Below are 20,571 nucleotides of genomic sequence, written 5' to 3'. Positions count from 1 at the left end.
TACAATCACATGCGTAGTCATACTAACATATGTATGTATATATAGGTCCAAAAAATATACATATTTCATTCATTCAATAAAAATGGGATTTTTTCTTATTTGATATATTTCGAAAAATTTTCTTAATTTCCGGGTTTCTAAATCATCATGAGCCAATCACCGGAAATAATCTCAAACATTAAACAGTTTACCACTTTCGAGTTCCTTAAAATGAAACTAAAACGGCAATAGAAACTTAATCTAAATGAGCAATTACGTTATTAATAAAAGCGGTTTTATAGGACGTTTAAATAAATAGAGCATCAATATTATCAAAACAATTTAACGTTGTTTTAAGTACCTATTGCAAAAAGCTCCTCCGTTTTGTAAATTATGTATGCAGATGTACATTATGCAATGTTCAGTAATCTCCTCTCATTTATGTAGATATTAATAATGCAAAACACCACAACAAAAACAAAAGGAATACTCACGTAACGCGAAAATTGTTATCTCTGAACTGTGGTGGACCAAGTTATTTGAAGTTGATCGTAATTAAAATAACGTTACCAAATTTACACAGTGATGAACTAACCAAAACGATCAGTGGCGTAGTAGGTGTAGGTAGGGTAGGGTGTAAAAAATAATTAACAATATTTTATTGATTTTATTACTGAAGAAAATGTTTTCATTACCCAATTGTTGTAATTCTTCCCTTGCTTTTATAATCGATATCAATTCAATGTCAAAAAGGGTAAAAACTTTATTGAACTTGTACCATTACATAATAGTTAGTAAATCTGCTTTACATCTTCTCTAACATAAAACTAGCCTTGGGAAAGCCCAACAACTTGGGCGAAACGTTGGGGGTTGTTTTTGAATAAGTAAATCACTTTTAACTCTTTTTGGTCCTAATTTTACCACCGATTGTAATTTTTTGGAAAAAAAAACAACCAACAGTAATCATTTTCAGTGTGTAAGGGTGGCTTAATAATGAATCATTCAGTAGCAAAATTTTAGATATACAATAACATAATAATACCTTTTTTTTCGCTTTCTGCTAGTTTTTGATTGTCATAAAAATCGAACTGGCTTATTGGTAGTTAATTTGTTTAGATTAAAGCATATAGAACTAGCCAGAAAAGGTTTGAGTCTTATCAAAGATCAAAAATGTTTTACATTTGGCTCTTTTCTAAATGGAGAATATGAAATATGCTTAGAAAATATAATAAGCCTGCCAAACTAAGTCCGATGCGCCCCTGGTTACACTTATTTTTCAACTATTCGGACTTTCACTGCTTGCCAAAACATAAACACGGCGTGCCAAAAATTAAATTATATGTAATTCATGTCGCCAAGTATATAGAGTGCTGCATTTATTCGCACATATGTTTCCAAGTTTTTATAAATTTAGACTCTTTATTGTAACATATTTATCGTTCGATCGATTTAGATATAATAGTCATTTCGATATGTTCTCTTGAACATTTTAGATATTTATTTTTATAGGAATATGATCGATATTCAATTCAATTTTAATTGGTGAGGATTGTCTAAAATTAATCAAACACATAATTGTGATATGGGCGTTTACTAGAATTATTCCTAAAAACATGATAAGGGACATATTTACCTTTTAAAGACTTATGTCAGTTCTTTCCGGCGAACACCAAAAAAATTTATATATTCACTATAAAATCGATAAATTTACATATCATTTGATTGACTATGTCAATTGGAATAACATACGGATTATTACTTATCTACCAGTAAAAAGTTTATACGAATGTAAAATCCTGTAGATGTAATAAGTTACCTGACGACAAATCTGGATTATTAGTACTATAAGAAGACAATTAAAACCACAAGTCTTAAATCAAATTGTGTTCTGTTTTTTTCTAAAGACTAGAAAGAAACAGAACCACTTAGAAAAATTCCAAATGATGTGTATTTTTGTTATAAATGAAATAACAGACAGTTAAAGCTTCAATTTCTAACAATTTTATTAAAACGAGAAACTGTGTTAACATGAAAAAAAGAAGATATCGTTGCATTAGCTAAAGATACCGCAACAATGATCACAAAGGAATATAAACCACATAGTGGTTGGATTATTATCGGAAACAAATTTTCCGTGTAATGGATGAAAATATTGTCGAGAACGTCTCGCATCAAGGTTTACTCATTCGGAAAAAACGTTTATCATAAAATATATCCCTTCAGTTCGACAACTATTTGCAACAACATTTGAAACAAGACATTTCTCTCCTAGAACTATGTTGTTGCTTAATTTAATTTTTGGCACGCCGCGTTTAAAAAAAAGTAGGGAAGAGCGAATATAAAGATAGGAGACGAAAAATTATAAGAAGTGGCCGATTTAGGTATCTAGGAAGTCAGATAAGTCAGGACGGAAGGAGTAGTAGGGATATAAAGCAGAGGAAAGCGCAGAATCGAGTCGCCCCCAATAAAAATGCTTAGAGCGCGACGCCATATGGGTGCGAAATTGGGACGATGGGCGCTGCGAAAAAAAAATGTTAGAAGCGTTCAAAATGTGTTACAGGCGAATGGTGAGCATACCGTGGATAGAGAAGGTTAGAAATGGAGAGGTATTAGAAAGAATAGGAGAACAAAGGATTCTATGCAAGTCAATAAAAAATACGCTAAATGGGTTGATGGGACACCTTCTCAGGCATGAAGGTCTAGTCAGAGACATATTAATTAGAGGCAAAAACAGCAGTTACGAGAAGTAGAGGTAGACCTACATTAGATTACTGTTCGCAAATAGTTAATAATGCAGGTTGTTCTAGTTTTAGGGAAATGCGAAGATTACAATAGAATAGGAAAGAGTGGAGGTGCGTGTTCAACCACTCTTAGGACCTAAGTAACCTAATAATCCTAAGAATAAACTGAAAAGAATATCATTGAAAACGGTAGCTCTTTGATACCCATGTGTAATTATTTATGATTGTAAGTCGTTTTATTCAAAGCATTTTTAATAATGATTGCACAAATTTAACTGGTTTCTTTACCCCTTTATTAAATATTCCTTTAAATAAAATTGGAGATTTTGTTTAGCATAGTAGAATATATCGACCCTGAAATTCAAAAAGCTAAAACCACACAAGGTATTAAGCTCGACAAAGCCATATTGTGTAAATGCTTTATTATCACCAATAAAGCACACTAACAAAACATTACCTAATGATCGTTAAACACACTTTTAATACCATAATGGTGCTTTCACTTGTGGTAATTAACAACTTTGTATAAGTTAACGGGAAGTTTATAGATTTTTCACTTCAAATAACTTGTTGCTAATAATAAGATCTATGTTTGAACGAAGAGGTGTTTGTGTTTGAGGTTGTTAAGTTAATTGTTAATAACATAGAAAATTTATCTCGTTGTTTCAGAAATTATAAATGAGACTGAAGTGACCTTGGAAGAGCCATCAATGAACTTCATACCAAGGAAAGTTAAAGTTGGTAAGTGTTTACAGTTTTATTAAACTTGTGTAGGTACCTGCATGGGTATTTCCCTTTTAAAAACTGGTAGCATGTAGCTACTACTGTGAGGCAAATATTAATCACACAGTAAAAAGTGATCTTACAATTATTATTATTGAAGTAGGTATTTATTTTGGTCAGTCAGAACTAGTTGTTAATATTGGAGCTAGGGAACTTTTACACCTCATAAAAGAGAACATTAACTGATGTCGTTGGCAAAAACATTAGTGATTATATTTTACGATTTTATTGCAATGAACGGTCAGGAAGTTTTGTTCATTAAACATACGAGGGTGGATTGATAAGTTTCCGGCCTGACCAAGAAAAACAAGGTTTTTAAAAATTTTTTTTTTTTATTTCTCAACATAATCTCCTCCAAGGCTGATACATTTCTCATAGCGGTGTTCCAGTCTATTAATGCCATCTCTATAGACTGATTCGTCAAGCTCCTCAAAATAACCATTTACAGCTTCGATTACTTCTTCATTGTCCGCAAATCTCTTACCGCCAAGCCATTTTTTGAGATTAGGGAACAGAAAATAGTCACTCGGGGCTAGGTCTGGAGAGTAAGGAGGGTGCGGCATCAATTCAAACTTTAGATCGTTGATTTTAGCCGTCGCAACGATTGACGTGTGCGCTGGTGCGTTATCGTGATGAAACAAGATTTTTTTCTTCGCCAGATGAGGTCGTTTAATTTTCACCTCGTGGCTCAAACGTTGCAATAAGTCTGCGTAGTATTGACCAGTGATAGTATTACCCTTTGCAAGGTAATCAATGTATATAATACCTCTTGCATCCCAAAAAACAGTAGCCATAACCTTGTTCGCCGAAAAAATTGTTTTTGCCTTCTTTGGAGTTGGTTCCCCTGGTCCAATCCACTGTTTAGACTGTTCTTTGGTTTCAGGAGTGTAGTGGTGGACCCACGTTTCGTCAACGGTTACGAATCGACGCAAAAATTCGCTTGGATTACGCTTATACAATGACAAATTTGCGGTAGAAATGTTTTTTCGAATCAATTTTTGGTCGACTGTTAGCAAACGCGGCACCCATCTTGCACAGAGCTTTTCCATATGCAAATGTTGGTGCAAAATATGTTGCACACGTTCATATGACATCTTACAGGTCTCAGCTATCTCACGCACTTTCAATCTGCGGTCTCCCAGCACTATTTGATGAATTTTTTCGATCATATCTGGAGTTGTGACCTCAACGGGGCGTCCTGAGCGAGGCCCATCAGAGGTGCTCACACGACCCTTTTTAAACTCGGAAACCCACTGCTTAACGGTTGAATATGACGGGGAGGATGTCCCCAGTGTTGAGTCCATCTCTTTTTTAATTTCCTTCGGCGTTAACCCCTTCAAATAAAAGTATTTGATGACAGCACGATTTTCCTGCTTTTCCATTTTTACGAAAACCACAGAGGCGTCTTGTTCAGCGTGCTGTCAAACCTACACTAGCAAGGAGATCGAGCTGAAACTATAGCTACAAGCTATCCAAGGATGGTACTATAGAATGTCACCTCAAGGTAGGCCTAGTGGCGTCATCTCTTGGTTAGGCCGGAAACTTATCAATCCACCCTCGTACGTTTACAATCTTCTGATGACCTCTTGTATATCAATTAAACTAAGGAAGATATTTTGTATGTGGCACACTTCTAAATTGAAAGCCGGGATAACAAGCTGTTCCAAATATCAAAGTAAGCAGTTGCAAAATAAAATCGATTATGAAAATATGAATAATTGGGCAAATTCGTACCAAAGCTGTTTGGAGTTAACTTTCGACCCCTAGTTGAGTCCCAACAAATCCGTTGAACTACCCGCTGCCCTAAATGGATTCATGAGGGTGAGCTTTGATAGATTATCTCCAATTTGCACAAAGCTTTCGAGTTCGAAAACGTATTTTACGACGTACGACAGCACACCTATTCGAAACGGTTCCTCGAACAGAACTTCCGGCAGAAGTACCGTAAATTACAGGTAGCAATTTCAACAGCGGGATATAACGTGGGTTCGTACACACCTACACAGTGGAAAATCAGTTCAATAACATCGCATTTCGTGATTATACTTACAGACTATAAATCAATGAAAATCCATTTGCAATTACATGAAAAAGCTGCAGACTCGGTTAGGTCTACAAAAAGAAATCTTCAACGTACCAGAAACCGGAAGAAATGAAGATACTCTGAAAACCCGATGCACAACGTAATACACCAACATAAATCCAACAGATCAACATTAAAACTTGAAGAGGACAAACAACTGCTACGACTTCCATAAGTAAAAGGAATATCTGACAAGATTGGAAGATTGACCAACTACTTTGAATGGAATAAAAACTTCCTTCTACTCTTTCAACAGTTCGATCAGTTCTACATTGGGAAAACGAAGAGACTGTTAGAAAACAGGATAAAAGAGCATTTATGACACACCAAGAAACGAGAAACAACACTGTTAGGCATAGCAGAACACGTCCGAAGAAGCAATATTAAAATTCGTTGAGAGAAAGCAAAGATTCTTCCTAAGAAAAAACACTGGCTCCGATGTAATTTTAAAGTAGGAGCATTCAACCAGCAATAATCAACGTTTAGCTATCCAAGTGTGAAAGTCAGTAACATATGATAGAAACCGCTGTTTAAAGTAATCCTGGAACTACAATCTATCCAACCGAAGCAAAATGTTACACCCTGATGATCACTCAATTAACTATACGTACAAATCACAATTGACGACTGCGGATATTAGACGGGTGAAACGTTGTAACTTTATAATAAATAAAGGCATGAAAGTTCGAATGTCTAAGTATATTTCTAACATAATACTGTAAAGTGGTCCTGTTTGGGGGAGGGGGGGGCGTTCGTATCTGAATCCTTCATCGGGATCAAAAATACCAAAATTGTACATTTATTAATTTTATCGTCATCACAAGGATCTCACCCCGAAGACACGTCTCAACTTCTTCCTTGAATCAGTCTTCGCATTCTCGAACAAAAGTTTAATCTAGGTCTATCTCTTCCTCCTTTTACTCCTGTTTCTTCTTGTAATACATATGTCTCTAACTACCTCTTCACATGTGAGAAGGTATCCTACCAATCTAAATATCTCGCCTATTTGTTTGGGACTTCTACCATTTATCATTCATATCATCAAATAACATTTGTTACATTTTACATATTGGCAACTTAGTTACCTACAGTTAATCTGCTTACACCGCGTTAAAGTCAATCTAAATGGGCGTTAATATCTCGTCTCTGTTGTAATAGTTATTGTCGGCCTTCACTAACAGATAGGCCGGGATTTTGCGGTACGTGTACGTCAACGCTTTTGTTATGACTCCCAAAGGCATCAAACTTCGACAACGACAGATATCATTAGGACTGGCCCTCCAACGTTACAACTCTTGATGTATTCCTTCGGGAACTGCTTATGTAAACGTACTAGTAAACAGTGGCGTAACTATCGAGGGATTGACAAGTTGTCAGGGACTCGGTGGCATCAAGGCTGAAGTATTTTTTTAGTCGTTTTTAATAGATGTAGAAAAATTTGAAAAACTTGTTGAACAGTAGAACAAAGTAAAGGGAGTAGATTACCAAATTAGAATTGATCAAGTACCTAGTTAAATATAAGAACAAAGGCTTTCACGGCCGGAATCCACAGTGGAATGAAGATTCGGGCTATAGGGCCGTGGTCTATGTGAAGAGATTAATCTACGTTCACGTTGTCACGTTGTCAACGCAGCACTACCACTGAGGATGTCAGCCGCAGTAGCTGACGAAACGTCTGGACACTATAGTCCACTTAGACCTCGGCCCTATAGCCCGAATCTTCAGTCTACCAAGTTAAAGTTTTTAAATCGATAACAACCACGTGATGATAAGATGTAACAAGCTAAAGTTTGACGAAAAACGGTTAAGTAAATGCTAATGAATGGACTATATGCATATCCTAGCCGTAGGCGTATCCTTACAACTTCTTCCATCCAACGACCTCGTAATATAAGTAGTATGTCCATAAGCCAGAAGATAAACCGCCTAGACCCTCTTCGATCCGTAACTGCTGCCAAGAGACTGAGTTATTGTCTATGTGGCTCCAGGACAACGGTTTGCCTCGAACGTTTCCATCAGTTTCTCAGTTATATTCCACGTTTAGATCTAGATCTCCGCTACGCAGGGTGTGCTACAGATACACACTACTTTGTTTTGAGTTCATTAGTTCACATTTTCTCCATCTTGTGTCTCTATCTGTCCCAATGTTCTCGTCAGAGTTCATGTGACTTCAATCACACCAGGTCAAGTTCATGCCGGAATTGTAATAATAATAAGATTTTATTATTTAACTTTTCCATCGGAAAAAAAACAAGCACATTATGTTTAATTTTTTAGTCTCTGATGTCACGACTCTGAAGGAAGATTAGATAAATATGAGGAAACTAGAATTGTTACTTTTATTAATTAAAATAATAGGTAATTTTTTCTTCTAGTTTAGTAAGCAGATATACGATTATGGTCAGATTTCTGTAGTTAGGAAGTTGAATAAAATAATAATAAAACTGTAATGATGATGAAATAATGATACTTATGAAGTATTTTTCCACTTCTTCACATACTAACTCTACTAACAGTAATCCAATCCAGGTCTAAGTTTACCTTTTTTAACTCCTCGTCCTCCTTCTAATAAAACCTAATCGTGCTAATCTTTTGTCCTTTATTTTCTATCCCTAAAGTTGAAATACAATTTAAGTTATCTTGTAAGTACTAATAGCACTCCTAACTTTTAACAATTTTTATATTCTAATTTAAATTTAAACATTATTGTTTGTTAAGACATGAAAAAAGTATTCATCATTCTCCCAAAGAAAATATTAGATACTAGATTCATGGTTACTTTACTATCGAGTTTATAACAGTTAGTGAAATTCTACTCGTTAACTAGACAGTTAGTAACCACTTTTCGTGTTCTTGTTGTCAGAAACTTTAAAATTTTCTCAAGTTTAGACTGCGAAACTGCATCGTGACAACGGATGCTTCCAACTAAACAAAGAATTCGCTTAGGAAATGCTGATCCACCTGTAGTTAAACACAAGTGGTAATTTAACTTTCTGTCACGTTTTAAAATTCCCATGAGAAATAGCACAAGCAATGTTAATGGCTTGTTAATTTTCTGTAATTTGTATACCTAGTGCAGTCGTTAAACTCACTCGTGTTTAGAAAAAAGATCGATGAAATCAACCCTTAGGTACTTGTCTCAAAAGTCAATGCTTCAGTTTATTTTCCATTAGGGTGAGTTCACTACAATAGGTGGCCAAATTATTATACTCATTTGAAAAATTATACCTTTCATGTAAGAAGAAGAACTATTAGGGGAAGATCAATTTGAGTTTAGAAGAAATAGAGGAACGCGGGAGGCCATTCTAGCTTTACGGGTAGCAATAGAGAAAACGGTAGAAAAAGGAAAGAGTGCGTACATAGGATTTGTAGATTTAGAGAAAGCTTTTGACAATGTTAAATGGGACAAGATGTTAAATATACTTAACAATGTAGGGATGAGTTACAAAGATAGAAGAGTGATACTTAGGTTGTATAAAGAGCAACAGGCAATTATAGAGCTGGGGATGCAACTTAGAGAAGTAAATATTAGGGAGTCAGACAGGGATGCACACTGTCGCCGCTACTTTTTAATCTATACATCGAAGACGCCATCAACATCATTAAAGACAGTACAACTGTAGGGATAGATGTGCAAGGGCAAAAGATTAGTATGTTTAGATTTGCAGATGATATAGCAGTATTAGCATCTAGCAAGGAGGATGCGGTACTGACAGATCAGTACTGTATGAAAATAAATAAAAGTAAAACTAAAATACTGGTATGCAAGGGAAGAAAAAGTATAAAGACTTTTTTGTAGACTTTTTTAAAGTGTACAATATTGTAGTATATTATTTTGATCTATCTCGTAGCGTTCAGCCAGCGTTTGCAATGCAAGCGCAAAAAAATGTGTTCATTTACGACATCACATTACAAACCTCTAAAATTATCAGTGTTTCTCTACTACATTATGGATGTATTATACATATAAACCTTCCTCTTGAATTACTCTATCTATTAAAAAAAACCGCATTCAAAATCCGTTGCGTAGTTTCAAAGATCTAAGCATGCGTATGGAGAGACAGCGGGGAAAATGCGTTGCATGATTTCGTTACATAGCAACTCGCATGAAACGAACTTACTCTACCGTGCGTAAAGAAGTTTCACTTCAGAAATTTTGAAAGCCAGTACATTTTCTAAAAATTTTAAAACAAATTGACTCGATAAAAAACGTATGAGTATAATAATTTGGTATTATATAGAGCGTCAAAATATAGTGACAAACAAAAGCAGAAAAATATAAAAAACCGCTAGGCATTAATTTCGATATTACAAATTTTTCTATTCGTCTATTTGTTTTTTGTTTCATTTTTTTGTTTACCTATTAATTTCTGAATAATAATTTGCAGAAACACAAAACGTATTCAAAGCACTCGTTTTCCTGCAGTTGCATTAATTTAGTCAGGACGGTGCATGTCTCTACAATTTGTAAAAGTATTGGGTGTGCCGGACTTCATAAAAGGCAAACAGTTTGAATAAGAAAGCTGCACCTTTTTAGTCCTGCGATATCCTTGACCTTTGAAATTATACTACCGCAATGGTAACATGTACCTGTCGTATATACTACATAATTTCTTCCCTTTTTCCTTTCCAATTCTAATGAGCACATTAGTACTGCACTTTCTTTTCAAACTGCGTTTTTCTTCTTGGAAAATTACAAGCTGATGCTAACTTTACGTTGTGATTTCAGGAAGATTGACCAATTAACTGCTAATTGGATTGTATATCAAATTTCGAGTTGATTTATTACTGATAATATAAAAACACTTACTCATATTGGTACGTTTATAAAAACAATTGTTTTTATTCTGTGGTAAGAAAAGAAATTAACTTTGTTAGTTAACTTGACTTGGATACGTTATCATTTTGTTTCTAGTCTTATCCAGTATAATTTCGTCAAATCAAATTGATTTATCTGGTACAACTGCATAACTAAAGTAAGATTTTATACAAAAACTAACTCCAATCATAGATTCTTTACTAGAGCTACAATGCAGTTATTTAGTTACGTTTTACTAGTTATCAACAAGCTTTTTAGGTTCGATGTGTATGAATGCATTTCTAATAAGTGTATACAACCGTTCTCGTTCCATATTTCTTTCATGTTTAATGATCGTTTGCTATTTCAGCGTGGAAAATTAGGTACTTTCATTTATCCTAAGTGGTATTTGGCAGCTTTGGCAGCGAATAATCCACTATTTTCAAGCATTTTCAGAGCTTTCGTATATTAAGAGCTCGTTACCTTAATTTGCTAATGATCGCATTCGAGACGTAAATGTGTTCTGAAAACGTTATATTGTTCAGTTCTCGATTGCGATACAGTCACCTTTAATGAGTCTACTTCTTCATCATTGAACCTCCCACTGATTCGTTGGACACGGACACAAACTGTGCAGGCCTTTTCCTTATGAAATAATTCACGGTACGCCGTGCTACATCCGTAATTTGGACAACGATCTCATCAGACGACAGTTTGTACTAATAACACTATAAATAGTTTCACAAAGTTGTACGATGATTAGTAGTTTTACTATGCTGTAGGTCAGTCTAATCTAAGAGTCCGAACCCGGCACGCTTACAAATCGGTTCCGAAACGGTGCCGCGTGAGCCACCCTTTACATACGATGCGGATAAAACGTGCTTGCTTCTCAAATACGATACAAAACGTCTCTTATGGAATCAAACGCATGTGAACCATTGAGGGAAACCGCCTGGAATACATTTGTTCTTCCATTCTTTCTGTTTACTATCTGTAAAATTCCCCGAACAATCTCGATTGAATTCTTGCCAGCGCTCTTGCTTGTTTCCGATATTGTATATATGTACGTCGGAGCGTACTCTTTGTAGTTTTATAAATTCTCAGAGAAGAATGAAAACTTTGCATGTCAATGATTCCTAACTTTTCTTTTCTATTTGCTGCAAACTTACTTTTTAATCATTGAATTAATCACGTTTGGATTTTGCCTTTAATGGTAATTACAATTAGATGTACTTACGTTTTACATTTTATTGACCAGTTCCTACTGGGAGTTGTACAAAAACCCCTAATTTTCGAAGATGGTTCCTGCATATCCTAAGGAGTTTATACTTGCAAATATGTAGATAAAAGGAAACATAAAACTGATAAGAGATAAAGTGGAAATGATTTACACGTCCTAAGAAAATGATGAAAATAAATGGCCACATCAGAAAATTGTAAACGAGATTGTTTTCAATGGCGAGAAGGAGATAAATTATTTTTACCGAAATAGAGGGAGTTATAAATGATGATTCGAAGTTTAAGAATTCGTGAAGGAAAAAAGAAATTAGAAACTGTATAGAGAAATGGCCCATTTGCCTGAAAGTAATTATAAATATGTATCTACCAGTTTGTAGCTACCTAAATGTATTTTATCTGTTATCTACATGCAATATAATTCGCATTAAAATACTAAAAGAAAGCTAAGAGCTTTTAATTTTAACCCTTAAAGATTAACATTTTTCTTTACGTTACAGTCCTTTTTAAGGATTTTTATATGTACTCGAATGGAAAATAAATCGGCTTGGAGTCCGAGCTTATCTCACAAAAGGCTTTAGTAGAGATGCCCTACATGGTTGACCTATAAGGAACAGATTCAGGTGTTTAATAGAGTTTTGACTGCAGAAATAATATTGTTATAGGTTCGGACTGGGACAAATTAAGGTTTCGATGTTTGTTTACAATACGGATGTTAAGTCAGGACCAAACTGGGATAAATTAGGGGTTCCAAATAGGTTCCAATAGGTCAGTCAAGTCAGGGGTGGATCGGGAAGAGTAAGAATCTTTTAACAGGGTCAAATTAGAAGCAAGGATTTTCGTAACAGGGAAACCCTTTCACTACCTGACAGGGACGAAGTATGGATATGGTATACGGTCCAGATGTCTGTTAGGGTTGCCCCTATTTCATTTCTATTTGGGAAGTTCTGTTATAAACCTTTGAACCGTAATAAACAAAAGTCATCGATTACATCAATAAAAAATTCTTTGTACCCCGAATTTTTATTTATGAAACAAGCCGCATTGGATAGTAATGGAACATTAAGGAAATATTAAAGTAAGTTCGTTCATCTTAACGTTGCTTAAGTTTAAATTATTACTTCACATGGTAGGTTTTATTTCGCATTTTTCGTGTTTACTGTTTGTAAAATTTCGAGTAGAAAATCACGATTGAACATTTGCCAGCGATTTTTCGTACTCGTATCTTGTTGTGTATCGGTCGTTTTTGCCGCCTGTGTTTGCCGGCCATTTTCTTAAATCGATGCGGTAAAGAAATTTTGCATGTAAATGACTTCCAACTTAGTTGTTATCGGCCGCAATACATTAAAGTCTCTCTGTATGTACCGGCAAATAAACGAACGGTGTAAATAAGAAGGTAAAGAATCGCCGGAAGCACTGAAATAAATCCCGAAATCGATTCGGAATTCAGATACGTAATACCTAACCCAAGAACGAAATTCCTGACTTCACTTATGTAATATGTGATGTTTATTTACTCGCCCTCTTAAACGCTTTGGGACCACTTCAAATCATTTAAGGAACGGCTTCAGTAAAAGTAACCAAATCCTTGTAAGATCAGAGCTTTCGGTAGTCTAAAAAAAGATGTTCTTGGTTCAAAATTTTACAAGGGATATAAGAAATATTAGTCGTTGTATACGTGGGAATAAGTGGCATAAAAGGGATAAATACGTTTGATATAGAAAACGAAAAATTTGATTTGTTCTTACCACCAAAATAAAATGTTGTTGCTGTATTTTTAAATTTTTTATTGAGTAAGCTTTAAAACGATTAATTAAGAAGCTGTTCGGTTCTAATTTAGAAAGTTAGAACCTGTTTTAAAGTCCTTAGAACTGTAAAGGAAGAAACTTTAATAGAAAGGATTTAACGTACAGAAAGATAGTAGCAATGAAAGCTTATCTAGATTTTGCCAGTTTTTTTTTTTACAAATCCAGCACCAGATTTTTGGCAGTCCATTCGGAATCGATGCAGAGGTCCAAAGTACATATATATGTATCTTTGACGTCACAACGTATCTCATTTAACTAAAAGAGTTCAAAGTTCAACCCAAAGAGCTATATTTTTCATATACATTCAGAATGCGTATTTACTTGTCTTTGCGATTACTGTTTTTATTGGTATTTATCAAAAGAAAGGGCATTATTTTAAAATAAAAATTTCATTGTTCAGTATTACAGTAAACGTACACTTGAGACAAGAGTAGTAGACAGCAATAAAACTTTTGAACAGGGGGAAAAATAAAGTAAAAAACAATAAGGTCTGGAATCAGAACATTGAAATTCCAAAAGGAATTGGATGGCGGCAGTACAATATCGAAGAATTTTAGAAGTAATAGGGAAGAATGGTTAAAAAAAATAAAGTCATTGTATTTATATGTCATGTAGTGGACGTATATATCGTAAGAATTAAATTTAAGAAGTGTAATTCCTGCAACAAATCTTGTATTGACAAAACTTACAAAATAAAAACAAATGAACGTTTAAAATCGTCGAATAAATCCCTAGACAAAAATTTTCAGTCTTTCAGAGTCTTTCAGCGTCTCTCACAGTCTTTCACAGTATCTCAGTTATTGCCTAGGAGTTTCTATGGATCTTTCGCAGTCTCTGTATGAGAGACTCGAACGATTACATGTTAATTCAAAGATTCGAGTCTCTCGTTCAGAGATTGGATACGAAATTAGGATCTCTCTATGAGCGATCGAGTCTTTCGTTCAGAGACGCTAAACAGTTTTTTTGACAAATTGTCTTAGCGACACCAGAGAGACTCGATGAGAGACGGAGACTCGAGTCTCACTTTCAGAGACTGAGAGATTGAACATTTTTATCTCGGGATAATATGAGAATTACACATTTCCTTAAAATTAGAACATCCCCCACATCCATAACTATCTAATTTAAGTGTTCTACCTCTTTTTACTACTAATTCTAATTTTAATAGATATAACTAGTCCTTTATGTGTTTCAAAATGGGTATCCTGCTATCCTGTCTACCCTTTTCCATATTCGCTTTATCTTTACTCTCTTATTTTTTCCACTATCTTCTCGATTTTAGCCTTTTCTATCCACGGTGCCCACCGTCTATAACTTCGGATCTGTAATACAGAGCCGTGCTCCATTTATGTTATAATGCATTTTCTGAATCGTCGAATTAACCGTTTGTAAACACATAACTAATTTCTTTTAGGTACTTTGCGTTACTTTTTGCATAAATTGTAATTCCACTACTTTTTACTCAATATTATACCATAAATACGAACTCTTCCTAACTAGGTTGTATGTTATGTTATTCAGCGGATTTGAAAATGCTCATTAATTCGCTAAGCATCGATTAAATTTTTAACTGTCCGGTCATCAAATGGGTAATTTGCTGATATCATCAAAAGCGTCGTCATCGCAGTTTTTCAGTGTGAACCATTAATTGACAATTCAGATTCACTAGTCATGCCAATATTCCTTTCTACGTAAACAGTAAACTAACCAACCTATTTTGCGGAACAGTTACGAAAAAAGGAATCAAAAACTATTGATCCTCCTACACTGTAGAATTTTTATCGGTGAGGATGATCCTAATCTGTCGTTGGATTATCGTCTATAAATTTGGCTGATCAATTCAAAAAAAAATTCTTTAATACAGAAATTAGTAATCAAGGAGTACTTTTAAATACAATTTGTATATATTGAAAAAGGAAATTTGAACTTGGTTTGTCTGAATAAACAGTCACCTACATCCTACATATATTATCATTGTGGATTCCTACTTGACTAGCAGTTGAGTGTGGTCGAGTTGACAAACATCGACTTGTACATGTACATGTATACAACTATTACCTTATGTACCTGTAGAACGTGGGAAACTCCGAATTTCAAAGTTGCGCCTTTCGCACAACGTGGTGCAGAAGGACGAGTTGCCAGGATACGCCAGTTTCTGCCAGATCGATATCGGTAGATATATGTATGTACATAATATATATATATATATATATATAGTGTACATGCATATATACAAATATCTATATGTTTTCTCGGCCTGTATCCTATCCTTTACGATAACCTGTAGGTACAGACTCCGGGAAATCGAACGGTAATGTTTGTTAATCCTTGAAGATGAAGGATCAAACGCATTTACCCACATCGGCTATTAATTCACAAAATAATCCATTGAATTTATTGTTAGAAGTATGATTTCTGTTTCATCTCAAAATATTTCCTTTGAAATGATTTCTCTATTGCAAGAAAAATAACAGAAGCGAGTTGTAACGAATAGCAATTTATTATTAATTCTAGTGCTCAGGTTGGGTACCTTACTACTGTTCGAATAACTTCACATTAAACTTCTACATTCCAAAGTATGAGAGAATCATTACTTCTAGAATTGGTTTTGCTTTTTCCTCTGTGAAAACAACAGCTTAACTTTGATTTAAGGCACCTATTTGTAAGTTACAACTTCTAATTTAACTTTCTTCTTTCTAAAAAGTTTTCAATAAGTTGGAATAGAAAATTGGCGCAACAATATCCCCAATAACTCTTTTAAACGAACTTTCTGTTCAGACTAGAAGGTAGGTAATAGGTACTATTCGCACTAAATGTCTGGTTTCTTCGTGCCAAGTCTTTCGACACTTTGGAAGGTCGTGTTTTGAAAACAAAAATAGACTAAAATAATAAAAATTTAAATAGATAAAAAGGTACCTACATCACAGTAAAAAGTACGGGGAAAATTTGTAAAGAAAATTTGCATGATGTAGATGAAAAACAATTAATTAAAAGGCGGTCTAACGTTATTCGTGAATTGTCCGCGAGTATTTGGCAAAAAAAGTATCCCTAAGTTGCAGCATCCTCTCTACAGCTCGGATTTCACCCCGTGAAATTATTCTCTCCTCCCAGGAATGAAATTTGTTCTCTTATGTCGAAGTACAAGAGGTCTAGGCAACTGTGACGACGATTTCAAACTCTATAATTTCAAAAGACTAGGAAGGGTTCCTTCAAGGGTTGGATATGTTGTGACAATGGCGTATAGAGATGGAGGGTGACTGCTGTAAAGATCAGTAATACAGGGTTAAGCAAACGTAAATTTTCGCTACTCATCCCTGCTAAAAGAATAATTTGAGGAAGTCCAGAAATTCTAAGAGGTGGTTCCATCTGTTACATTATTTTGTTAAACATTGAATCCTACTTACCCTACACATATTTCGTGAACATTTCTTAACACCATTCAGCATTTTTGTGGGCTTTCCACCGTCACAAGTGTATTCCACCCCTTCGGATTTTTTACGAGCCTATTGCTATAAAAAAAAATTGCTAGCTCGAGACCATGTGTTTTCGCTATGAGGACGTCAAAGTTCCGAGCTTTGACATAATTTACTGCTATAGTTTCGAAAGCTCAGAAAGTTGCAGGGGGCATTGTGTTTGAGGAAAAATGACTATTGATTACGAAAGCTCACCGCTGCGTAACCCGAATACTTTCGAGAGAATATCCCGGATGCTGTCACAACAATTAACGTTTAATTACTCGTCCTGTTCCGATCCAAGTCGAAAAAAAAAAGTGCGCACGCTGAAGGATTTTTTTTTTAAAAATAGAAAAAAATGTGCTAAGTCATTCCGCTCCAAAAAGCTTTTCTCGTTAAGTGTAGTTTCGCCCATCTCTTTTCTTGTAGGAGATCTATCTTCCATTTTTAACGATTTCATTGATTATAAGACTGTAATCATCTCATCATTAAGATGAATGACGCAATACGAGCGGGGTTGACATGTTTAAAATAATGTGTTTTAAAATATAATACCATTAGTTCACATTTCATTATTCTGTTCAAGCTTCCTTTTCATTTATTTATGAATTATTGTTAATGTACTCTTAGCCTGTATACTTTGTATCTACTGACTTAAGAATCAGTTGATTTGTAAAGGACTCTTGTCCATTGATCAGCGTCATCAGAAGGTCGTCAGTCCTACAACTGGTTGGACACGCATCTCCACTCCTTCCTATCCTGAGCTAATCTTCGCATTATCCTAAAACTGGAACAGCCTACATCCTTAACTATTTGCGAACAATAATCTAATATAGGTCTACCTTTACCTCTCCTAACTCCCATTTCTGCCTCTAATATATCTCTGAATAGAACTTCTTACCTGAGAAGGTGTCCTACCAACCTATCTCGCTTATTTCTTATTAACTTCCATAGAGTCCTCCGTTCTCCTATTCTTTCTAATACCTCTTCATTTCTAACCTTCTCTATCTACGGTATCCTCACCATTCGTCTGTAAAACCACATTTCGAACGCTTCTAACCTTTTCGGCCGCGCCCACTGTCGATGTTTCGCACCCGTACAGCGCCGTACTCCAAACATACATCTTTAACAACCTTTTTCGAATTTAAAATTAACCGTTCGCGAGCACAGAAGTGACTTCTTTTTATTGAAGGCGACTCGACCCTCCGCTATCATCTGCCTTATATCCCTACTACTCCATCCGTCCTGACTCATTTACCTTTCTAGTTACCTAAAATTGGCCACTTCTTCTAATTTTTCATCTCCTATCTTTATATTCGCTCTTTCCCTACTTTTCTTCCCTTGATGATGAATCAAAGATACAATAAAATCTTCTAGAATGTACCTACATTACCGAGTATTTCCATTCATCTTACAGATGTTGATAACATGTGGGACGACGCGTACATTTAGGTATTACATGATGAGATGATCAGGAAGCGCAATTCGTATGTCAGTAAAAGAAAAGAAAATAAAGTTCGGAGTAGGTATCTCTTGGTACCGAAAACAGTTTCTGCTACGTGCTGTGAAACGGTAATGAATGATGAATTGCATTATGACAACCACTCCATATACGTATTTCCATTACAACTTTCCACACAGTTGTCGTTTCCAAAGTTCTGGCTCGTACTGAGGGGTGAATTATGAACAACCATACCGATCGTTTGTTTTCGCCAATTTTAAATGCAAACTCGACATCTTTACAAAAGGCTGCTCAAACCCTTAATAACTTTGGATAATTCGGATAAATGAGTTTTTCTTTAAGTAAAATACAGGACGTCTATTTTGAATAACGAAATGATCCATTTTTTGTAATTTCGTCTTCTGTTTTAATAATTAATTAAAGATATAAATGTAGATACATAAGTTAAAATGTTTTTCATCAGAAAATATTCTATCTTATTAATTTTCAGTGACATATTAAAAGAATAAATACGTACCTTAATTAAAGCAAGGAAAATGAAGAAAATTGTTGTAAAATAATTATTAGATTTTCCATTGTTTTATATTTAAGATAGATTTATAACAATATATAAAATATTTTTGTTTAAAATATTCAACTAGTAGATCAATTAGCAATCACATAAATAGTCAGTCAATAATTATCGAATAATCAACCACGAGAAGCAAGTGAGGCAGGGTGGTGAGACAGGTGGCCGTTTACACTCACCCTTCTGATGCCGATCTCTGCGTATCACTTAAATATTTAATAATGATAGAAAGCTTATTTATTATATTATTTAATGATTTGTTGACTATAGACAAATTGTTAAATTATGATTTTATTTCGAATAAAATGGGTGCATCATTTGGTAGAGGCGTCAGACATTTTTCCAGTATATACGTATATGCATATTAAATGAGTAAAATTGTCAATGAAGGAGTTGGAGTTGTCAGTTTTAGATTCAATTTTATTTCTTCTTTTTTGTTATGTTTTACGTCATTTTTAGAAATCTTTGCAAAAGCTTAGGTAACATGCACTTAAATTCTTTAAGCGCGAAAGTAATTTTGCTTCAGTGAGTTGCCTTAAAAGCCCAATTAGATACTGATTTTTCGACATGAAGCCGTTTCTTTTAAAGTTCTTTAATAGGTCGATTATGAAGTGTACATTCGAAATCGCGTGCAGACCTAGCGTGAGCAGACATTTTCACGCAAGCTTACTTTTTCTTTTTCACAGTTAATGCATGTGCCCAACCTGTTCAATCCTTAATTGGTGTTAAACGAAATTTAGAACCTCCAAACCCAAGTGAAAATATGATATTAATAAATTTAATATAGATAAAACTCGTACGGCGAGATCCTTGTTGTTAACAACAAAGGGACGAGCATGTATTAGTATGTACGCGTAAAAAATGAAACTTCTTTAGATTGTACATCGTAGTGGTATTAAAAAAAAATTGGCTTAAACTATTGCATTTATTAATTACTAAACGCCAGAAAAATATAAATTTATTTCGAACGGACGAATGTAGAATATTAGTTTAGTTTTGTGAAAAGCTTTTACGCTTTACGAATTACAAATTAAAACAAAGAAACACAAACGCATATGCATTCACATACACTGCAGTTTAAATGTCAATTTTCGGATTATTGAGTACTACTTACAGGTTAACTTCTGAAGCCTATTAAAATGATTCCTTCTGGATATATCCACCAGGGGTCATACGTGGCGCGTGACGCTGCGACACGTGACGTTACACTTTTCGGTTTTATACTCTAGTAAATTTCGTTCTTATCGTTGATAAAGAAATTTCACTTCAAAAAAATGTTCTCCCATGTTTATTAATATCATTTTAATGACTTTCAAATGCAAAATCAAATAATATCTATTTAAAAGCTACAGTATCCTTGACTATTATAGGCTGCATCTACTTTTGATAAAACTATTATTTCTATTCAAATCTCAATAATTGCAAATCATATTTAAATTACATTTGTTGTCACTAAAGTAAATCTTTTCCAGTAAACATTATTTTTTTTACTAATGAATGTGTTTACAATTGAACAATCCATAATGTATTGTTCACAACCCTGCTAGCCAATTGGTAAATTATTGTTGTTTTTGCATTTTAACCGCACTTTTATCAGGTTGTTTCGTGTAACTCCATGCAGTTTACAGGCGATTTGGTTAAACCAAAATGGTCATAAAAAG

General features: G+C 34.6%; 1 protein-coding gene and 1 long non-coding RNA gene across 5 annotated transcripts in view; one reads left to right on the top strand and one right to left on the bottom strand.

Moving 5' to 3' along the window:
- LOC108737006 overlaps positions 1–20,571 on the top strand; it is an 88,474-nt gene that overhangs the window by 38,848 nt on the left and 29,055 nt on the right. Inside the window, exon 3 of the long non-coding RNA XR_003231376.1 lies at positions 3,390–3,461. This is a non-coding gene — a long non-coding RNA (uncharacterized LOC108737006). The remainder of the gene's footprint in view (positions 1–3,389; positions 3,462–20,571) is intronic.
- LOC108737004 (inactive dipeptidyl peptidase 10) overlaps positions 1–20,571 on the bottom strand; it is a 60,782-nt gene that overhangs the window by 35,869 nt on the left and 4,342 nt on the right. For 2 of the 4 annotated variants that reach the window (XM_018469638.2, XM_018469643.2), the window contains exon 1: positions 474–715. The exons of 1 other annotated variant lie outside the window; for it this stretch is intronic. The gene's annotated coding sequence lies outside the window, so the exon portion shown is untranslated. One more of the 4 variants, XM_018469639.2, reaches the window with a different exon arrangement.

This window comes from Agrilus planipennis, unplaced genomic scaffold (genome assembly GCF_000699045.2).
Source record: "Agrilus planipennis isolate EAB-ADULT unplaced genomic scaffold, Apla_2.0 scaffold98, whole genome shotgun sequence".
Classification (NCBI taxonomy): domain Eukaryota; kingdom Metazoa; phylum Arthropoda; class Insecta; order Coleoptera; family Buprestidae; genus Agrilus; species Agrilus planipennis.
This window is presented reverse-complemented; position numbering and strand designations above follow the sequence as displayed.